Source organism: Nymphaea colorata, unplaced genomic scaffold (genome assembly GCF_008831285.2).
Source record: "Nymphaea colorata isolate Beijing-Zhang1983 unplaced genomic scaffold, ASM883128v2 scaffold0717, whole genome shotgun sequence".
Classification (NCBI taxonomy): domain Eukaryota; kingdom Viridiplantae; phylum Streptophyta; class Magnoliopsida; order Nymphaeales; family Nymphaeaceae; genus Nymphaea; species Nymphaea colorata.
Window position 1 is genome coordinate 28,939 of NW_022205223.1, and position 21,702 is coordinate 50,640.

At 42.3% G+C, this 21,702-nt stretch overlaps 1 pseudogene; it reads right to left on the reverse strand.

The window, feature by feature from the left end:
* Positions 1–204: 204 nt before the first annotated feature.
* LOC116245528 (uncharacterized) lies at positions 205–16,042 on the reverse strand (annotated as a pseudogene).
* Between the last annotated feature and the right edge of the window lie 5,660 nt (positions 16,043–21,702).

Sequence of the window (21,702 nt, forward strand, 5' to 3'; positions counted from 1 at the left end):
ATCGATAGACGTCAAGGTTGATAACGGAGGTGGGGTTTGGGATAAGTAGGATAATATAATTAGGATGGTTTGTTCAAACTAGTAATGATGCTGTGGTAGCCAAATATTTTCTCAGCAATAATACCAAAAAGGATATCCCATTATCCATGGTTCAATGATGGTGTGTAGTGTATTAATAGAGCGTGCTCATATTACTGTTACTAATCAGTAAACTCTCTTTTTGGGAGGAACAGTGGGGAATTATTTCTCGTCCAGAGTGTAGAGATGCACTCTCTGTATTCCAGCTCCACCTTGCCTGAGTCTAGGTCGGGAATGGTCGAGTTTGTGTGCTTCATGAAGTGCTTGTCGTCACGATCGGGGAAATCGTCTCTGGCGTGAGCGCCTCTTGACTCTTTTCTGTTGATTGCAGAGTGAATGGTCTGCTTTGCTTGAACTAAATCGCACATATCTTACGCAAGAGGTTCTCCAGCTCGAGAGTTTCGATGAGATCTGTGTTCCAGACGAGGCCTTTATCGTTGATCTTAACGTCCTTGAAGGAAGCGTAAACTTCATCGATTTTATCACATCCCTCCTTGAGTGTTTTTTCAGTTCTGTAGACGGCTGCGTTTCTTTGCATGTTCCTTTGCATGTCCTTTCTAATCTTGGCTGTCTCAAGGGTGCCCTTCTTGGTCCTCAAGTATTCGATTTTGGCGATTGAGCTTTATCCTGCATTTTTGGGGAGTTCTGGCTGAGATTGGCCAGGCTTGTAGTGCTCTTTAGTGGTGAGAGCAGCTGCTCTTCCGAAAATAACCAAATCGAGAGAGAATTGGCTCCAAGACGGTTGGCTCCGTGGACTGAAGCCACAGCAGACTCTCCTGCAGCAAGCAGTCCAGGACAATAACTTCCTTTCCGTTGACTAGCTTGGTGACTTCAGTTTTGTAATTGGTGGGGATACCACCCATGTTGTAGTGCACAGTTGGCACGACAGGAATAGGCTCCTTAGTTACGTCCACATTGGAGAAAATCTTTGCAGTTTCGGCAATTCCAGGCAACCTTTAATGCAAGACAGCTGGATCGAGATGGTTAAGATGGAGATAGATGTGGTCTTTCTAGGGACCGACTCCGCGTCCTTCGAAGATTTCCATAGTCATGGCTCTGCTCACGACGTCTCTGGAGGCCAAGTCCTTAGCAGAGGGGGCGTATCTGGTCATGAAACGCTCACCTAGGCTGTTTCTGAGCACTCCTCCCTCTCCTCTGCATCCCTCAGTCATCAGGCAGCCGGCTCCGTAGATACCAGTGGGGTGGAACTGCACGAACTCAGATCAGAAGGGGAAGTCCAGCGCGGGTGACCATACCTCCTCCGTCGCCAGTGCAGGTGTGAGCAGAAGTACATGTCTGGTAGCTCTTCCGTATCCTCCAGTGGCAATAACTGTGTTTAAGGCTCTGATTCTGTGGATGGTTCCGTCGGCAATCGACATCACAGTGACTCCTCTGCAGACTCCCTGGTCGTCCATGATGAGGTCGAGGGCGAAATATTCGATGAAGAAGGTGCAGTTGTAGGCAAGAGATCTTCCGAAGAGAGTATGGAGCATAGCGTGACCAGTTCTGTCAGCGACTGCGCATGTTCGATATGCCTGTTCTACCTTATTCAATTCTTACCCTTGCCGTACTCTTTAGATTGACCTCCGAAGGCCCTCTGGTAAATCTTGCCCTCCTTTGTTCTGAAAAGGCAGTCCGTATGACTCTAGCTCCAAAATGGCTTCGGGTGCTTCCCTGCACATGTAGTGGATGGCGTCTTGATCGCCAAGCCAGTCGCTTCCCTTGACAGTATCGTAAGCATGCCATCTCCAGTCATCATCGTGCATGTTTCCCAGAGCAGCGTTGATTCCTCCTTGTGCAGCTACGGTGTGCGAGCGGGTGGGGAACAGCTTGGAAATGCAGGCAGTCTTGAATCCCTGTTCGACGAGTCCGAAGGCGGCTCTGAGGCCTGCTCCTCCAGCGCCGACCACGACGGCATCGAAGGTGTGGTCGACAACAGTGTACTTTTTGAAGAGGGTGTTCTAGGTCTTGTGGGTTTACTTCTGCATCCTTGGAGAGATGCTGGTTGCCAATCACGCTGAAGCTGAATTGGGGCGCAGAAGTGATCCTGAAGGCGCTGTTTGCGAACAATTTCAGCATTGATTTTAATTAGATATAAACTCATTGATTAAACTGGTATGTTAATTTTTATTACGACAACAAACCACAATCAACACCTCCACAATAATTAGGGAAGAAAGAACAGCATTAAGTGAAGTATGACCGTAAAAATGGAAATTCTCATACTTCAACGATTTTCATTTCAAAAAAAGTATGCTTTTTCATTTTTTGGTGAGTAAATGGTAGGTATGAAGAGTTTAAATGCTGGCATATCATTATTAATAAGTTATGATTGCTTGATGGCTTCATAAATTGCTAAAGATAGGTTCGTCCTGTATCTGAAGATATTCCCATGGATTTAACTGAGAAGGCTCGTCTTATTTACTCTTGGATTATGCAATTTTGGCAGTTTCTTCCTGATGGCTATTTTCGATATACTTGCTCCTGTTTTCTCAGTAGTGGTTACATTTTAGCTCTATTTATGTACAGGATGGTGAACTTACTTTTTCTTTGCAGGTGAGGGCTATCTCATCAGTATCTCCAACCTGTTCTTTTATTTTTTGACGAATTTGTTTGGGAAATGGTTGGATACAATAAGTCCCTGTCATTGGCCATCTATTGCGAGCAATTTCCCTTTATTGGGGACAATGTTTCGAGCGTTTCTCGAACTAACTTCCGTTTAGTGATCTTTTGGCTGTGGGACTCAACAACTACGGTATGGCTGCATGCTAATTTTTATTAAGAATGCAAATGCTGGTGGAGTATAGCTAGAGTATGCTTTTCCTCTCCGATTGTATGTTGCTGCTGATGTAGTTTCCGAGTCTGATCAATTAATTTGTATCAACTGGCTCCTCCCATTATGAGAATGGTTCGGGAAATAATGAGAGTTTCCTTATGGTGCGGCTTTGGTGGAAATCATCAGGAGGGATGGTGCTGTCAAGCGTTGATTTCATAGCTTATTTGATGCAATCAATAATAAAATGAGGAATAATTTTAAATGCGCATTTAATAGCATCATTAATATTTTTCGACCTCACCCGATCCAACCTATCTTTGTATGCCAGATTTGCTTCTCAGGACTCTAATCCAAACAAAGAGCCTGCTGAAAAATAAAAAGCAGATATTTAAGATGGAAATGAAGTGAAACCCAAAGGAGTATTAGAAATTATGTAATCAACATCATAGCTGTTGGTCTTTTTTTGTATGTAAACGTTTGCCAACTATTCCTTAGAGTAAGTCTTGTAGATTTCGCAAAGATACTTGGCCTATCTTTCCTCAATTCCGAACATATCCATCAGGTGATCGATCTTCTCCCTCATAGTTTCAACTTTGGCAGGTTTTGAGGCTTGTGGAGCTCATAGGGATTGCTGTGGCTCATTTCCAGTTTCAAGAACATGTCGCCGATCATCCTTTGAGCCCTATCCATCGACTCCTTTATCATAGCTTTGGATGTGTCCATGAACCTGTTGGCCTATTACTTGGAAATGGAGGGGACGTAGTGGCCATGTGGGATGGCTTTTGAGTTGATTTCTTTCCTGAATCTCTCGATAAGTTAGTCCTTCTTGAAGCACTGGCTTGGCTGCTTCACCTTGAGAAGGGAATGTTCGTGTTCGATTGAATCTTAGCATGTTTCACATATGTTGAATCCTTCGCAGTAGATGCATTGGTAGCGAATGCCGATGATTCCATATTCATCCTTGCAGTTGCAGCAAATAACGCCATGGTAGATAAGCTCAGGTTATGCCCTTGGCTTCTTATCTGACTTCTTTTGATCGAAAATCCTAGCTCTAGATGGCTTGAAGTTCTCGGCATCAACATCAATTACTTACTCTTTTCAATTTTTTTCTTCTATACGCATGGCTTCTGCTGCTCAGCTGGCTTTTCTTATACGAGCTTCTTCTCTTATAGCAGTTTCTTCTCTTCCTCCTCCTTCATGATTTACTTGACGATTTCGCGGAAAGCAGATGGCTCAAGCTAAATCTTAACAGTATCCGAACAGCAACACTGATAATCTTGCTGTTGTTCAGAACGTCAGAGTCGGGTTTTTCATTCTTTTCAACTTTCTCAGGTGCTTCCTCTGTTTGGGTATTAGATAGACTCTTCATATCTTCTTTATTGCACTTAAACTTTTGGAGCTTCAGGAGCTTCAAGAGCTAGTTATGCCTCTTCAAACTATGCAAGCAGGCTTGATTTTTCAATGAGGATAGCTTCTTGCTTTTATTCTTTTCTTCAGGCAGTACAACCAATTTTTCCACTTGTCTTCAATCGGTTTATATATAGGAAGCTACACCTATAAACTTTTTTGTTCTTCAAAGGACTGTTCCACCAGGATAACTTCTTCCACTTTATTTTCATTCTTTTGGAAGATAGGATTGGTTTCGATGGGTTTTTCTTCAGGTTCTACCTTGATGAGGGAGCTATCATAGATTTAAAAGGATGGTTCGATGCGGTCGGTGATCTCGATTGACTGCGAAAGGCTTTGTTTGATGTAGATTTTGTTGATTTTAGCGCCACTGTTGAGCAGAATGATGAGATCTTCATCGGATCCAAGACTAATCTCATCTTTATCGGCATCCAGGTATGAAAGAGTGTAGTCGACGGGCACATCAGGGAAGCTTTGCTTGATGAGGGTGCGAAGATTGTTGAAATTGGGCTTGTCCAATTTGACGATCTTATTCTTTGAGCCGTGCACGAGCTTTATCATTTGATTCTGACTATTGATTATATGCCCATTAATCAGGCACACGATTTATAAAAATAGCATCGATCAATTCTGACCAGACAATTCTCGAGGGTTATCTAGGGTCAATCTATTATAAATTGACTATCTTACTGAATGCTATGGTTTAGTCCCTAAGGTATATCGATATTGGGAAGATGAAAGAGAGTATACAAACAAATATTAATCAAAAATGGTCTGAATTCAGGAATTCAATGAAGACGTTTCTGTTGGCAAATGCCTACCGATTAAGTTAGTCGATGGTCATCTTGCCCTCCTTGGCATCTTCGTTGGCCTTCACGAGGTCCTATAGCTACCTATACCCTCTTGTGAAGCAATTCTACAGCATCTCTTTGAACAAGCGCTTGATCTCTTGGAAGGAGTAGCAATTCCTAGTCATATTCTTCTGCTGGTTCATGGGATCCTTGATCTCCAGGTCAGCCTTTTGCTTGCTCAGCTTGTTGCCGCTTCCTTCAACATTGACCAAATTTTTAATGTAGAAGATGTTGTTATTCTCTTTGTTTAGGATGTCGATGCCCCTCTACCTTTCGTCAAACTCCTCGCCGTAGAAGCGTAGGATTTTCTCAAACACCAAGGCTGAGTTTTCCTATTTTTCAAGTTTGGCGTGGAAGATATAGGCGACCATGAGGACAATCATTGAAAAGGTGTTCAAACCGCCCTCGTAGGTGCAGTTCAACTTTCTCCTGGAGAAAAACTCCTTCAGGATGATAACGATGGAGTGGAGGGATGAGATTTCGATGAGCCACTCGTTGATGGCGTTGGTCGAGATTAAACCCAAGTGCTGCACTGCTAGGACTTGTTCTTGGTCTAGACTGTTATGTCAGCGTTTATGGAACCGCAGTTGTGCTGCTGTTTAGCTAGTAATACATTTCTCCGATTGATGGATCGAAGAAGGGAAGAGCAGTGTTGATGGTCAGCTTTATAAGAGGAATCGTGGCTGTCTTTATGAATTTTATCTCGGTGATCCACGCCTGAGTCTGGAACAACTCCTCCAGCCGCTAGAGAGCAGCCTTGATCCTTTCGGGCTCGGGCAGAAGTCCATGAACACTAGGATGGAGTTATCGATGGCGATATCGATGTCACTGTTCCTCACTGCTATTCCGCTTGCGCAACTTCCAAAGAGTTTGATTGGAACGTTGTAGAATTGGAGCAGAAACTGGATCCTTTGGAAGGCTATGACTCTTCTATCGTGGAATAATTGGCTTCCTCTGAGATTTTATCAGATATTTATTGCATTTCTTCGTTGAGCTTGTTGATGCATATGGACCGAAGGTGTTCCTTCATCTGCTCCTCTTCTAGCACTGTGCCTGCTCCTATGAGTTCTTGGAGGAAAGCTTAGTGCTTGTGCTGCTTATCGACACTGGCTTTTTCGGGGTAGAAAAATGCTCAGTTAAGTCTTCAGATTCAGGATTTATCTATTTTTTTGTTAGGTCTTCACTTCCTACTTCTAGAGATGCGATTCCTTCTATTACTCTACAACCCTCATGGCTTCATGCATTATTTTATCTTCTCTTTCATTGTTTTCCTAACTTTTCTAGAATTCATCAGTTTATTGCTATTTGGCGCATTTGCCTTCAGACTGCTTCTTCTCTAGGTAATTTTTGGGATGCTCAGTTTAATTGGTCTCATTTGACTCCACGCTATTGGACTTTCTTGGTTTTTTGTGTCTGCGATTTTGTTGTTTGCTACTTTCCTTATACTAGGCCTTCTGCTGGGAGCAATGGTCTCTTTCGCTTCGATTGTACTTCATGCCTCTCTTTTTGCGAAATTTCTCTATCTCTTTCCTCCACTGGTGGTATACTGCCTCATAGTAGCCGACCATGGGAGAGAGTAATTTTTTCAACTTACATTTGAAGATCCGATTACAAAAATCGTTTCTTTACAATTTGAGCAATTCCTCAATTTCCCTATCGAGATCGTTCTGTCTGACGTTGATGCCTTGGTCGTTGAGCCACTCCCTGAGGGCTCGTGAGTCGGTATGTCCGAGTAGTAGAAGTTTCACTTTCATTTCCTATGATAGGAATTTCCAATTGTTGTTAAATTATTTCTTGCGTTTCTTCTCCTCCTCCAGCGCCTTGCTGATGGCCTAACCGTTTTTGGCATTTTGGTTAAAGTTGATAAAAACTTATTGCTTGAGAAACGCGAATAATTCGTAGCTTACCTACTCGCGAACACTCAGCTTATATAACCTTTAATTAAGGCTTTTGAGGTCCTTGCGAGTCTTTGCCAGTTCCTGCAGGGTGCGGTTTCCGAGGGCCTCGCCTGCGTTCATCAGCAGATCGTATAGTTTTTCAGGGCACTCCAGTAGGGAGAAGTCGAAGCAAACATGGTTGAGGAAGGAGTGTCCATCGGAGACAAGCACTAGCGAATCGTAGAAATTCTAAATAAGCGGGTATTAACTTTTTCATGTTTTCTGCAAAACTTTCTCTGCTCTAGCAGATGGTCATTTCTCTATTCCTGGGTGCGCTACTGGGGCGGGAGTTCAGGCCTAGCGAAGATGCGCTTCATGAGTGGGAGTGCATCGGGAAGGTGTATCCTGGCGGCTACAAACCTTTCCTCCATGGGGAGCGATCGAATCCTAAATTAGTGATTTCTTACCAATGGGCGAATGGGGACTTGAGGGCCGAAAGCGGTTTTTGGTCGAGAGGGGAGGGGTAGGGATGGGTCGTTTAGAGAAGGGTCGGCCGTTTGAGGAGGAGATTTCTGAAGATTTATCCTGCATAAAGTGTTAGGTTTGTGAATATTGAGAAAAATAATAAATAAGAATATCCATAAAGTAACACATGTGATCAAACCACGCTCCTAGAATAAAACATAACGCCTTTTAATACCCCCAACACCCACCCTACTTTCAACAGCAAAAAATAGAAAAATAATCAACACTATAACGTATCTTTGTTGATGAGCACCTTCACCTTCCGTTCCAAGTTGATGGTGATGGTGGTCGCATTGATCAATTTGAGACAGGTGCTGTTGACCTGCATGTAGACCTGGGCTGCTTTTAGCTTTATCCTGATCTATCCGTTGGAGGGGCTGACCAACCGCCAGCAGTTGCTAGACTCAAATACGCCAATTTACAGCTTACTGTCGTTTATACGACCGCCCTTCAACTTCGTGCCCTGGTAACGATCGATGTTGCTCAAGACCAGAGTCATGATCCCCTTCTTCCCCTACTATCCCCGCATCTACTTTGTTATCTATTGCTCGTTACCCTTGTCGTCCTTGAATATTACTGAAACTATCCCAGTACTCGATTCAAGCGAAGGTTTGCCGAGACAGCAAAAAGTTTTAAGACTTTCTATGTTGAATACGAATTTATCCATTATTGACCCGCTTTCCTCCTTGCGCCGTGCCTAGAAGTTGGCAATCAGTTGGGAGTGGTAGCCTATAGACATATGTGATAAAAAGTATTCTTTGAGGATACGCTCATTGATGGGCTGGAATGTGTTAGATTAATGACTTTTCCTCAGAATTGTGCCCTCCTGATTAAAATTGGGTGTACTTCAGGGTCCACTGCGATGTTCACTGCCCACAGGTCCATCCGCTCCCCTGGAGAGCTGATCCACTTGCGCGTGTTGGTCTCCAGTTCGCTATTGGAGTTGAGGGAGAGCTCGCCCAGCTCTGAGTCTCTCCAGCCTGCATAGAAAGGGAGGCACCTAGGTGTTCGGAGAGGTCGGGGTGGACGTTCGACGAATAGAGCGCAATCGGTGAGTTATTGAGGTCGATGCCGAATAGAGCCGCCCGGTTGATTATTTCCAGCAGTTATACTATTTGGCGTAGAAGACCAGCTTCGTCTTCAAACCTAAATCGCTTTAGGGATACTTTCCTGCAGCTGCATCTTCAGATCGAAGAAGGACTGGTCGACTTCGTGCTCGCTCTCCAGGTCGATGAAGAACATGTGAATGAGTCTGCCGTTCTCCTGCTTATCCCACCCCCAAGCCTTCTCCTCTTTCAACTTGAAGGCGAGGCGCTACGTCAGTGGAGGTATACCTGGAGGTGCGTGGAGTTGGGGTGAGCTTGGCTTTTGAGGTAGTAGACGAAGAAGGCGTAGGACTTGGTGTGTTCGCGGACCTTGGGTACGATGGTGTTGAAATCGACGACCGTCTATTCGTTGGCCTAGACGAAGGAGTTCATGATTATAATAATATGGCATCGGCCATCCCTTTTTAAAAAGTTAGAACTAGCAGAATCAAAGGAGCGATCCTCAGCCATAGAGGCCCTTGCTTCTATAGGATATGGATTGTTGGTTGGTTATTGTTTGGAGGATAGCTCACAAGGGGCGTAGCTTTGGTTATGACTCAATCAATTAGGCAAACATCAATTAACTTCTAAGACATCAAAATGGGTTTTATTTTTTATTAACTGCTACAATAAGCAAGAATAGAGTGATTTTACGATAATAACTTGAAGATCATGCGCACTATTGATATTCGATTTGAGTGGAAGTATAAATAACGTTGATTAATAATGCCGTTATTTTCCCATTTAGATCTTTTTTACGCAATAGCTTATGGATAAATATGGAGGGTTTTTTTGAATTCTTTTATAACTATCATCAGAATAATATCATTAAATGGCAATCTCTTCCTCCATATCTGATATCTGGATGTCGCGAATGCCTCTCACAGTTCCCTTTCCACTTTCTCCTCGTGTTCCTCCTTGTACATCCTCATCAATACTTCCATGTCGATGTATGAGTTGATTTTGATGGGTGATCGAATGCCCATTTCGTTGTTATCGAACGTCGGTTAGTGTTAGTCTGAGTGGTAGAGGGGGGTGCTGACCTGGTTGATGTTGATAATGTATTCTGGTGAGTAGACAAGTTTTTTGCAGAGTTTTTTGTCGAGTATGATGTTCTTTCGTTTCTAGTGCATGGGATTCTTGCGAACCTCCATCAGTTTCTTCCGCTTGTCGATTTTCTTCTTCTTCCGCTTGATGCCGGCACGCATGCAGTCCTGGGAGTTGCTGATGGAGAGGTTGATGTGCGACATATCGCTGCAGATCGTTCTGGGCATTTTCAATAATACTCAAATAATTATAGCTCAACCATTATTATTAGTAGTTTTTAGAAATAGAGGGCAGAGTTGGAACTTTTAGATCCATCCACTTAATGTAATATTGTCATAAACATCATTTGCCACTTCAACTCCAACAATCTATCGAATTATTCTTGGTCATTCTTGGCATTAAACCATCCAAGTCTGCAATCTTTATCATTTCTGAGGAGCTTGTTCTCGTGTGAACGGGTGCAGATGACGCTTGCGGTGTCAGATGGGAAAAAACTTATTTATATATCCCCTCACTAAACTCTTTTATTGCTATTTGAACTGAGTAATATAATTGTATGATGGAAGAGGAGGATAGCATTGCCTATCGTTTCCAATAGCCGCCATCCGACGCCTTCTTCCAAACTCTCCTCCAGACCCCTCCGCAAATAGCGAGTGGCTGGTCTCTGACACCCCCGCCATCACTCTCTCCGCAATCGAGATCTGCTAGTCCTAAGATGACGCTAAGTAGCCTTAGCCGAATAGCGACCTGAGGCAAATGCTTGAGGTGGATTGCGCTTTTAGCAAGAAGGAAGAGCTTTACTCGCTCCTGCCAGCCAACTACGTGGAGTATGAGGAAATCCTGTAAGGAAGACTTTCTGACAATTAGATAGAGGAGCCAGTTTTAAAGTCAAAATAATCTGCCAAGTTCACTTACCGCTGTCCCTACTCGGCAGAGTCGAGGCAAATCAAACTCCAAAGATATAGGGAGAAAAAACACAGGAGATTGGTAAAAAAAAGTTGCATACAATAGTCGGAAAGAGATGGCCCACACCCGCTAGAGAGTAAAAGGAAGGTTCGTCAAAAGAGAGTCGCCGACCAGCTCAGTTGCCGAAAGCCATAATTACCTCCAGACAGAAGAGGAGGGTGCTTCGATGGCGATTGAAGCATCGGTATCATAGGGTTTAGACTCTTACTTAGATTTTAAACTGTGATAGTTTATAATTAACTGGTTTTCGCTACATTAGCAACTAAAAAGTAGCAATTTTTCAAATTGTTGTACAAGCTTGGAAACTAATATCAATTGGGGTATTCTTGAGGTGGTCATGTAAAAAGAGTCGTTAAAAAATGGATTAATTATTTAGATATAAAGGCAAGGCATTCAAGCATTTATCTGTCACCTACATATGATAACTTTTGCTCGAGATCAATAAGCACAATCTCGCTTAAGTCTACATGTTACAGCAAACCAATACTTAATTCAGCGACATAATAATTAGATTTACAATTGGATGAATTAGGATAAGATTGAATTCAATTCTCTGAGGAAAAGTAACCAGTGGGTTCGTCCATCGAGTGCGAACAATTCCTCAAGCAGGGTTCCGCCATAATTTAGGGTGGAATTGAAAAAGAAGAAGGAAAGTGCAGGACAATAGGTTTCTTACGATTCGTCTCCCGCTCTGTCCTATGGCCGTTACTCTTACATTTTTATCGAGCATCCACAGACAAAAGTAGAGCGAAGATCTAATCTGAAGGTTGTCAAAACTCTCATGGCCAACGACTAAAATAAGATAGGGAAGGTAGCCAATGGAGTAATTAATAGGATTATCCTGTTGGAATAAAGCAAGATATTCTATCCTGATGCGCTTGTACCCAAAGAATACGATTTATAATTTTCATACAGTCCAGATGGATCAATAAAATTAAAGAAATACAAGTCCCCAAATATCTTGAAGATTTGGTTAATTTCAAATAGAATCCTCCCAACTTCCAGATGGCATCATCGAAAGGCTGAAAAGCAAGCATTAGCAGGTGAGGTCATATTATATGGATGAGCCAACCAAAATTTATAAGGAGCATTTATAAGCAGTAAAAAAGTTGGATGCCTCTCTTCACAACCTAAAGGCTGAATCTTTTAGTAGTCCAAATACATATAAAAACTAGATCGACAAGATCTTGAAGCAATTCATAAAATAGGAGAATATCAGGTACTTGCTCTATGCATTCAACTTCATTTGCAAAGTCATTGAGTTGAACCCAGAAGCATAAAGATCCCCTTTATTGCATACTTCAACTCGCTAATTGACCAAAATAGTTCCGTCCGAAACCTTCCAGCAATCAAGCTGAGGGTGTCTAAATATTCGAGAAAAAACAAAGGTAGAAGTATAAAAGTAAAAGTAGAAAAGGAAAAAGCATAAGAATAAGATTAGTTAATCGGTGACAGGTTTACCAATTAACACCATTAGATCTTTACAGCCTCATCGAAGCATATCGTTGAAAAAAGTGACCAGTTATTGGGAATGGGAAATTATCCAAAAAACCCAAACCCTTAACTTTCTGGAATATTCACCCTCAAAGATGCTGAAGGTGAAACTTTTTGGCCAGACCATATAAAAATGGTAAAATTAGAGCCAACATAAAAATTTAAAGTGAATATAGCCTTCTAAGCTTATCTTTGCCTTCAATACTAAGATGAAGACATTGAGAAATCCAATTTCAATAAACGTTTGAAATCGTTGTGAATAATATCAAAGCTAACTTGAACTTGAACATTATCGAATACCTTTCAACTCACAAGAAAGACAACATTGCCAAGTACTAAATTGTCAAGATAAAGAGAGACAAGGAGAAAAAAATGTACATTATTGAGTGTGAGTATAAAATGGAGAGAGGAGAGACAGGTTTTCCGAAAGGCCTCGACTAGCAGGCTAGAATGATATGGATGGATCGGAAGTGAGAGTTTCTCGTCTGCATACCAAGGCAAGCATCAAGTCATTAATTTCCTGACTTCTCTCCTGAAGGGGATCTCATAATTGGAAGAGCTGGGGATTATCATGCAGATCTTACGATTAAAAATTTCATACAATTCAAAAACAACTTCGAAATCATAGACTTTAATTACGCTATCATGTGCAACCAGAAAGGAGAAAAGTTCGCGATTTTCAAGCATCTGGCATAGATTGCTGTGTAATGCTGGCTTACATACAAGGGCAACACCCTTGACTAGATATTCAATAGAGATGAGTTATTCGCGTCCATAAAGAAAGATTTTCATAATTAAAGGCTAAGTTTAGAAGAAGCTATAGCGAATGCATGAGTAATTTAGACCATCTTAAAATAGTTGGCCATAAAAAGCAATTTCTATAGCTTTTCAAGCTTATTATCAATCAAAATGGCCTGGCACGCTCTCGATTGTTCACAACAAATAGCTTTAATCCTTAAATGGTATGTGCAAGTAGTTGGTTTAAAGGCAGTAAAGCCCAAAATACATGTAATTCTGTATTAAAGTTAACTAAATGTTTAACAGATATGGTGAGGACGTTAGAGATCAGTAAAAAGGTATCCTTTGTGGTAAAAAGGCATAGAAAATATCTTAGTTGCTAAGAAACGAAAGTCTCTCAGAAGATTAATACCAACAGTATCTGAATAAAGTAATCTAAATAACCAAATTACTATCGAATAAGTAATTGAAAAATATCAGCAAGCTCTACTTCAACGAACGATTTATAACTAAAGATGGCAATCAGATCGCAGATTATAAGATAGTATGGAGAGACGACAGCTACTAAATACAAAGCTAACGTTAGATTTGGGAAGAAGGACAGGCCATTATCTATGAAGTCATATACAAACTCATCAAAATAGTCAAAGAGTTAGAGGCACTAGGCATCCACCATCCCAAACTTAGGCTCCAGTCCTTAGTCAGAAAGTCATTTACGGTCAACCTGCGCCATATGCATGAGGCAGAATTACTCAGCAAAAATGTAGAGGAGCTTCATTTCTAGAACGAGGTTGAAAATTAATACAAAAAGAAATTAGGAGAGCTTCTCGCTTTTAATACCTTTTCTCAAATGCTGCCAAAAGGTTAACTCAATTTCTAAGGCTTTGGACTGCATCGTTTCCAAATGCCTAACAGAACAGATGTAAATAGTATGTAAGATGTTCGCATATGAATCAACTGAAGGAAATCGTAGGCAAGCTGATCAATATGAAAGCTGATTATCGAGATAAATATGGTAGAGATTATATACAGTTTATAGCAGACGATAAAGTCAAAATCGAGAATATTCTAAAGAATATGACTGTTTAGAAGGGTTACTATTAACTATAAAAATTCGTCAAAGAGAAACGGAAGGGGAAAAAAAGTAATAACAACTCTTAGTTCTTGATATCAATAGGATTATGCATATTATTTTATGGATTTGAAGTAAATGATCCTAATTTATCATGGTTGTTCATTTGTATGTCAATGCTTGCTTCTCCATTAGACTAAGTATTTGTCGACTTCATCTAAGATGGAGTCTCCATCTTCTTCTGACTTTCCCGAGAAAACTATTCATTCTCTTCTGCCTATTCTATCATCTAGAATCTTGAGTTATCGTTGCGAGAAGTTAGTGCGGATTAGTTGAAGCTGCTATCGTCAGCTATTTGATTGCTTCATCTCGTTTGCTGATGCTCAGCAGTTCCTTCATCTCCATCAGATTGTTCTTCTGCCGAGATGAGCTTTCAACTGAATTTATGCCATGTTCTTGTTTATCCTTTCCTACAGTTTTTATATCTCTTCCTCTATATCTTGAACTTCTACAGCTCTATTATTTTCCTCAGCTGCTCGTTTATGACTTTTTCTAGATAAAATGATATTACTTAGGCTTTCGATGATTAGATCATGCTATCTACACTTTATTTACTAATATTTTTTTATAAATTTTCGATTGTCTTCTCAAGTGAACGCTATCTCATTGCAAATTTTTCCTGCATTAACAATTTTTCATCATTTAATGATCCATTCTCACTTTTTAATTATGAATTTTAATTTTAAAGGTTCTTGAGCTTTTCCTTAAGGAGCTGGAGTGATGAAGTATACTATTGAATGGTCGATTTCAATTTGTTCTTGAGTTCTTCGTTTTAAATCTTTAACTGGTTGACTACGGCTGAGTTGTTTTCTGCTTTTTCTTTCTTGAGGACTAGGGTGGATTTGTTCTCCAAGCTGTCCTTCTCCTTGCTATTATTGCTCACATTCACGTTCATATTCTTTATGTTGCAGGTGAAGACCTGCCTACTCGTGTCCTCGCGCTCTGCTTTTCCTCTCTTCCAACGCTCAGACGCACGTTATTGCTAGTGGGATTGAGGATGGGGTTATTGGCAGGATTGGTTCCGAATAGCGAGAGGAATTTTTTAAGCGAGCTGGACTTACTTCCTGGTCCTGCTCTTCAGTGTGGTTGCAAAGACTGAGGTGATGGTTTTCTTTGTTGTGGTAGCCGATCTAGCGGGCGGATTGTTGGTAGCGAGCATTGGGATCAAGATCCATCATCGAGCGCGTATGAGTCTTTGACTGTAGGGGAAAGGGAGCAGGCTTCGATGCGTTGATGTATTTGAATAGATTTTGGTTATTCTTTCGGGTCTCTTTGACCTCTCTGGCCTTTTTCATCATAACGATCAATATTTGAATTAAAAGTCAACATCAATATACTAATAGCCGCCACTTTCAAAGCAGCTATTTACTATCATTTTAATCCCTGTATTTAAATCTTCGATTTTATGTTATGATCTTTTTAGACTTTTTAGTTTTTTTAACCTTATTGAAAATTATAAGGTTTTACTTTAATGGTTTTTACTCTACGGAGCAGTTTAATCTGATTTAAATCTGTTTATTATTGAGGAAACAGCATTCCTGAATGAACATCAGATTTTTTGTTTCTGCACATAATCCTTCAATACTCATATTTAAAATATTTCCGCTTATTCGCACAATATATTTTATGGGAACAGCACAAATTACTAAAAGGTGCGAACTGACAAAATCGCCCAGAGGAATAAACGCTTAGATGAATACAGAGCCATATTTTAAACCATCATCTCCAAAACTGGCCTTTCTCAGAGCTTCATCGAACACGTAGTGAGGTCGGACGTGGTTTAAATTGTGCGCCTGCTCAACAAACGTCAAGTTACTTCCGAACAACTGGTCGCCATTTATGGCCATCGAGCCGCCACCATTGGCAAGGATCTCTGCATTATCACCTAAGACAACTTTTAATTTGCTCTTCAAAAAGCTCGCCAGTGTGATGAGGAGCGTTCCAGAAGTGGCAAGCTCAATGCTACCTTTGGGGAAGAGTGGAACCCAAGCACCCACCTTCCTCCTCTCTTTGGAGTGCCCATTTCCATTAAAGACAACATTGAGATGAATCACTGTTTCCACCATTGGTCTCAGCGCTCGAGCCAATAACGTTGCAAAGAACGACTCTCCTCACATAATTTGCATCAAGAGAAACGGCATGATCCCCTTCGTGAAGACCAACCTCCCACAGCTGGCATTTAACTTCGACTCCAACAACTTCCTTTGGGGAAGAGCACTCAATCCTGGAACCATACCAAGAGTGTGGGCGGAAGCTCAGGAGGAGAAGGAGCGGCCCTTGCAGCTGGCATTTCCCTATCGGATTGGGAAATGATATGGGAGGAAGTGTGAGGATCCCTGCACAGTTTTGTGGAGTATCAAGCTTGATGCCTTCTGCTCACCGTCTACCAGAAATGGGCATCTTCACGTAAAGTTACGATAATTTAGTAAGTACAGCACAGCTTTAGTGGAAAGAATCTGATAACTGCAGTTAATGGTCCAATCGGCAGGTCCATTGACTCCTTAGCTCTTTGGATGAAGGCTATGACAAATTAGCAATTTATGAGGGAAAAATGATCCTTACGTGAAACTGCATCCCTTCGACCTCAAGGCGTATGAGTTCTATCAGGACAAGAGCAAGAACTAAGAATTGGCTATTTTAGCAAGCTGGACTTGGTTGAATGCACTCCAGCAGCTTCCAGGGCCCTCATAGAAACGGTTGATTCACTTAGGAGAGATGGGAACGACCTAGTAGAAATCAAATTCCTAATTAGAGAGAACTCATTTGCTCAATGTTCGCTGAGTTGTTGGAGAAGGAGACTTCAAGGCTTCACTGACATGCTGGAGGGAGAATAGCTAGTGGAAGAGTACAAAAACACTTCGACATCACACAACTGAACTGCTGCACTTTTGGCATAGTAGAATGTCTCATGAATCTAGCAACCGCGTATGGGATTGCTTGTAAACGCTTCTCGAAAACTCAGCACTTACTAGTACCAGTGCATGGTTGGCAGAGTAAATAGCTAAGACAAAATGGGTTTAGTTCTGGCGGACTCAGAAGCTTGATGCATTAATCTGTCCTGGCTTTGGCATGGAGGCTCCCAACCACGGGCATCCAATGACTGTTCCATTTTGGCTGCTTACACTTTCGTTTGGAATCTACTATCCGTGCCGTTGCAGCCACTCCTGTAAGTGTTGTCGGCAAGAAGACAGAGATACGATAGCGAGTGGGATGATGATATCACCAAAGCAGTCAGGAAGAGTGTAGCTAACTCAGCCGGTCTCCCAGTAGGAGTGCAAATTGTGGGGCTGCCTTTCGAGGAAGAGAAGGTATTGGGATTGGCCAAAAGAATTGAAATAAATGCCAATTCTACGAAAAGCATCCGCTGCCTATTGTTCAAAAGCTTAAATGATACCGGACCGCATTATTAGCATGCATATAATATGGTGGGTTTTGCTTTATTATATTATGGGAGAGAGAAAGCTGGTGGAGGCCTTTAAGACCTTCTTCTAAAAGTCAGTGTCTCCCTTTGTCAGCAGCAACGACTAAGTGATGCGGGAGTGGAACCATCTCAACAAGATCATCAGCGCAGATCCATTGACTACTCCCAATTTAGTTTTATCTGCTTTTATCAAACAAAGGCGCACCTTCTGCTCCTCACAAGCACCCAAAACAACTGGCTCTTACAATCGAATTCCCGACTCAGATCCGAATCGCTTCCGCTATAGTGATTTTAACTCCATTATGGACAAGAACAACTTGGAAAAGAAAGGCTCCTACCTAGCCACGTCCAATAAAAGGTAATTCCTTTTCTTATTCAGAAAGAATCTGGTAGCCAGTCTTGAGAGTTTCCAAAAGCAATTGCTTTACAACCATTAACGCCTTTAAAATTTAAACAAGAAGGAGGGCGGAGGGCAAAGCCAAGGCGGGCTTAATACGTCTGCCAATGGTATTTCCCTAGGAAATATTGATGTTATCGTGATATTGCATCATGACCATACATTCTTAAATAAAGATTAATAGGAATTAATCTTTCAAAAGATGCAATAATTGTCTTTATTGTTAAAATTTATACCATAGTGGTGAATACTAAGTTTATTGAGAGAGCAATCATTCATGTTCCATGTCTGGCTCGCTGCTTGTGTAATTGGTTGAGCTCTTTCCTTATTTTGTCAATAAAGATTCCTGAAGGCCTTCGCCTCCGTCTTCGGGGTTTGTGATCATGCTGGCCTTAAGATTGGTCCTCAGCTCCTCGACAACGTCAGCTGGCACTTTATGGAGAGTTTCTGGAAGTTTGTAAGAGCATGCAGCTGAAAGAGCAGAGAGAATGGCGAAGAGGATCATGATGGGGAAGCCACTGTGGATGCAACTATCGATGATTTCTGGAGCAATGGTGACCATTATTCCACCCATGACTGAGACCATGCTGGTTCCGATGACTCTCACTTGTGTGGGATAAAGTTCATTGAAGTAGACATAGAAGAAAGTGTACTAGACGGAGATGGCGAAGCGGAAGAGAAAGATGAAGGCCAAGACTCCAATGCTGTCCTCAATGCTTGGGTTTTCATCTTCCTGGTTCCACATGAAGGTGAGGATGCCTGAGCAGATGAAGGTAGCAGCGAAGCATCCGTATGCGATGAATTGCCTTTTGCTCTTCATGATCAGGACGTAGCAGATGGGGTAAGAGATCAACTCAGAAATACCCACTACCAGACCGTTAATGAAGATGTTCATTTTGAACCTGTCCAACATCAATGCGGGAGCATAGAATTCGAAGATGATGGTGCACTGCAGAAGGATAAGCATAAGAGTCATTCCCCTTAATGAATTGAAACGGAATAAGTCGAGAATGGAGAAACGCCGTTCCTCCTTCTTGTTACCGTCAGATCCCTTTGCCTGTCTTAGTTTTACTTCCTAAATCTCCTAAACTTCCATCCTAAAGCTGCGTTTTCTGTTCATATTGGCAATGAAGCGGAAATCTCTTAACGCCTTGAGGGGAGAGTTACGCATGACGAGGCAGATAGGTGTATCCTTAACAATTACCACCACACCCACAGTCACTAAAACCGCAGGCACAAAGTAAAACGCCACAAAGATGAGTTGCCAATCTCCCACTGCGTAGTACCACAGCACATTAAGGAGGACTCCGAGCCCATAGAAGAGCTGGATAGCCACAGAAGCCTTCTCCCTGTATTCCTCTGATACGGTTTCTGCGATGAAAAAGAAGCAGATATTATAGGCATTTTGGATGCCCACTGTTGCCAAGAAGAGGCCTGCTCCTGCCATTGCTAGGTCGGCGCAGAAGATGGTGACTGTGAGGCCTACCACTGTGAGCACCATGCATCCAATGATCAGCAGTTTGCGGCCCATGAGGTCACCGACGATAGTCATCAGCAAATAACCTACCACCGCTCCCACGTACATCAGGGTGATGATCGAATCCAACTGCAATTTTTAGGCACTGCAGCGGAATCTCCGAACTCGTTGGCCAAGCTTGAGAAAGACTTGGCGGGAAGGTAAAGTGAGCGTTGATCAGGAAGAAGAGAACAGACGTACTCCTGACAATCCTAGCCTGCATACTTGCCAGTGCAGTCGTAGGGGTCTTGATAAAGAGGTAGGGAATGATGAGCATGAGTCCTCCGCAGAGGTAGCCTACGAGGCACCACAGGAATGTGATGACCTGTTGGTACCTTCCGGCTGTGCCCGCCTTCTCTAACATCGCAAAAAAGATTCTTGCATCTTCCTGCTGTCTTTCTTCGGGCTCAGAAGTGATGCTTTCGTTACTAACCAAGCTAGTTTGTTCTGCCATCCAATAAAATTAATACAATCGTCATTAATCTCCCGCAACAAATATCGTCAAGGGGAAAAATATATGAGGGCAATTGTTCTTTCACGTCTTAATCTCCCAGATGGAAGATAATGGATAGATAAAATGATTAATTTTGTAAAAAAATTAAAATAGGCTGGAAAATAAAAATAGGTTTTTATTGTAGAAATTATGAGTAGTTATGAATTATTCGACAATTGTCTCTCATTTATTTGCCTATTGAAGAATGATGCACCGTCAAGGCATGACTAGTTATATAAAATAATTCAAACGAGGGTCTTTTGCCTGCTTTTTAAACTGCAGCTGAATTATGCACTTTATGAAGTGTTTAAGTTTTATTTAGAGTGATTTCAAAACAAATATAAGGGGATTTGCGATTCTGATAATAAATACGAATAATTGCAGATGTTATGAGCGCAGCGATAGGGCCGACAGCCATCCCAATCACTTCTGGAAAAGGCTCTTTAGGCCGAACATACTCGAAAACGACTTCTTGCCTTCAGCTCCACTCCCTCCATCCTTTTCCAGCTTTTCCAACTGGGCCAGCTGCTGCAATGCTTACTAAATACAACACCTCCTACCTGCTTCTCGTTGCGCTAGGCTATGAGCGCATCCTTAAGACCGCGAATCTAGAGGAGGAGAGCTTCGTTCTTCTCCTATCTCTTTTTGCTCTACAGCTCCATTTTTTTCAAACGTTCTGTGCGTTAATAGATCTGGCGCTATAGCTCCTCATTGGCGTGGCGCTCCTCGACCAGTGCCTCCTTGAGAATCCCTATTTTTCGTTTTGTCTCGACGACCTGATCAGATCCATTCTGCTTTCCCTCTTTCATCATGCGTTCTGTTCTCTCCTGAATCAATTATTATAACCAAACAACTCATCAGTATGCTCTCCACCTGCCAAATCCATCCCAAAGCTAATCCAGTCCTAGATTTGGCTAAGTAGCATTGATTGAGGATGACGGGGTTTCAGTCGGGAGGGAAGGAGGTAGCTTAGTTTTATGAGTTTAGAGAGTAGGATGGGTTTGCTGGCGGGCAGTAGGGCATTATACAGGTAATTCCGGTAAGGATTTGACGGATTCAAAAAAATAATTCCATTTATGAATGATTCTTGGATATGAAGAGCAGGAAAAGGTAGAGGGCCGAGGGAATGTATGTTATGTGGAAGGATATTCTGGGCGCAGCAAATAGAGGGGGCTCGAGCTGCCAAATAATTATATTTCAAGCATGTAATTCTGCACAGACGACTCTTTCACGCTCGCCCCCAACATCAACCAAAGCTTTGCCCTACGAAGGAACATCCGCATCAAGAGCTCCAGGCTCCCTGCTGACTTCTTCAACAATCTCCCCACCTATCGATACGCTCCTTCCCCTCTTCGCGATCGTCCCATTGGTGCAGATATCTCAAATCGCACCATTCGCACCCCCAGCTTCGAGGGGAAGCGCAGATAAAGCTTAGCTAAGGGCCGCCAGGAAGACAGCCGTAAGGTCGAAACCGCTCGGCCTTCCCTGGAAAAAGCATAGAACTCGCAAGACCTCATATCTGGCATTCTTTCCACCTCAAAGAACTTGAGGAAGGCGTACCGGATGCAGAGTCTGGACTTCAAGCAGTCAGCCAGCATGGAGATCGGGGAGCACCAAATGCAGCTGCGCCTGCCTAAGATACTCAACCGTGGACTTATCAGGAAGTACTGATGGTCCTCCACTCATACTTAATATTGCTCATTAACTTCCACTTCTCTCTATTAATGCAGGCGGATGTTTGGATGGGATTTATTCAGCTTTAGTTTGCAATAGAATAGCGTATAATTCGATAAATCACGCATGGTCGGGGTTGGGGTTGGGGTTGGGGTTGGGGTTGGGGTTGGGGTTGGGGTTGGGGTTGGGGTTGGGGTTGGGGTTGGGTTGGGTTGGGGTTGGGGT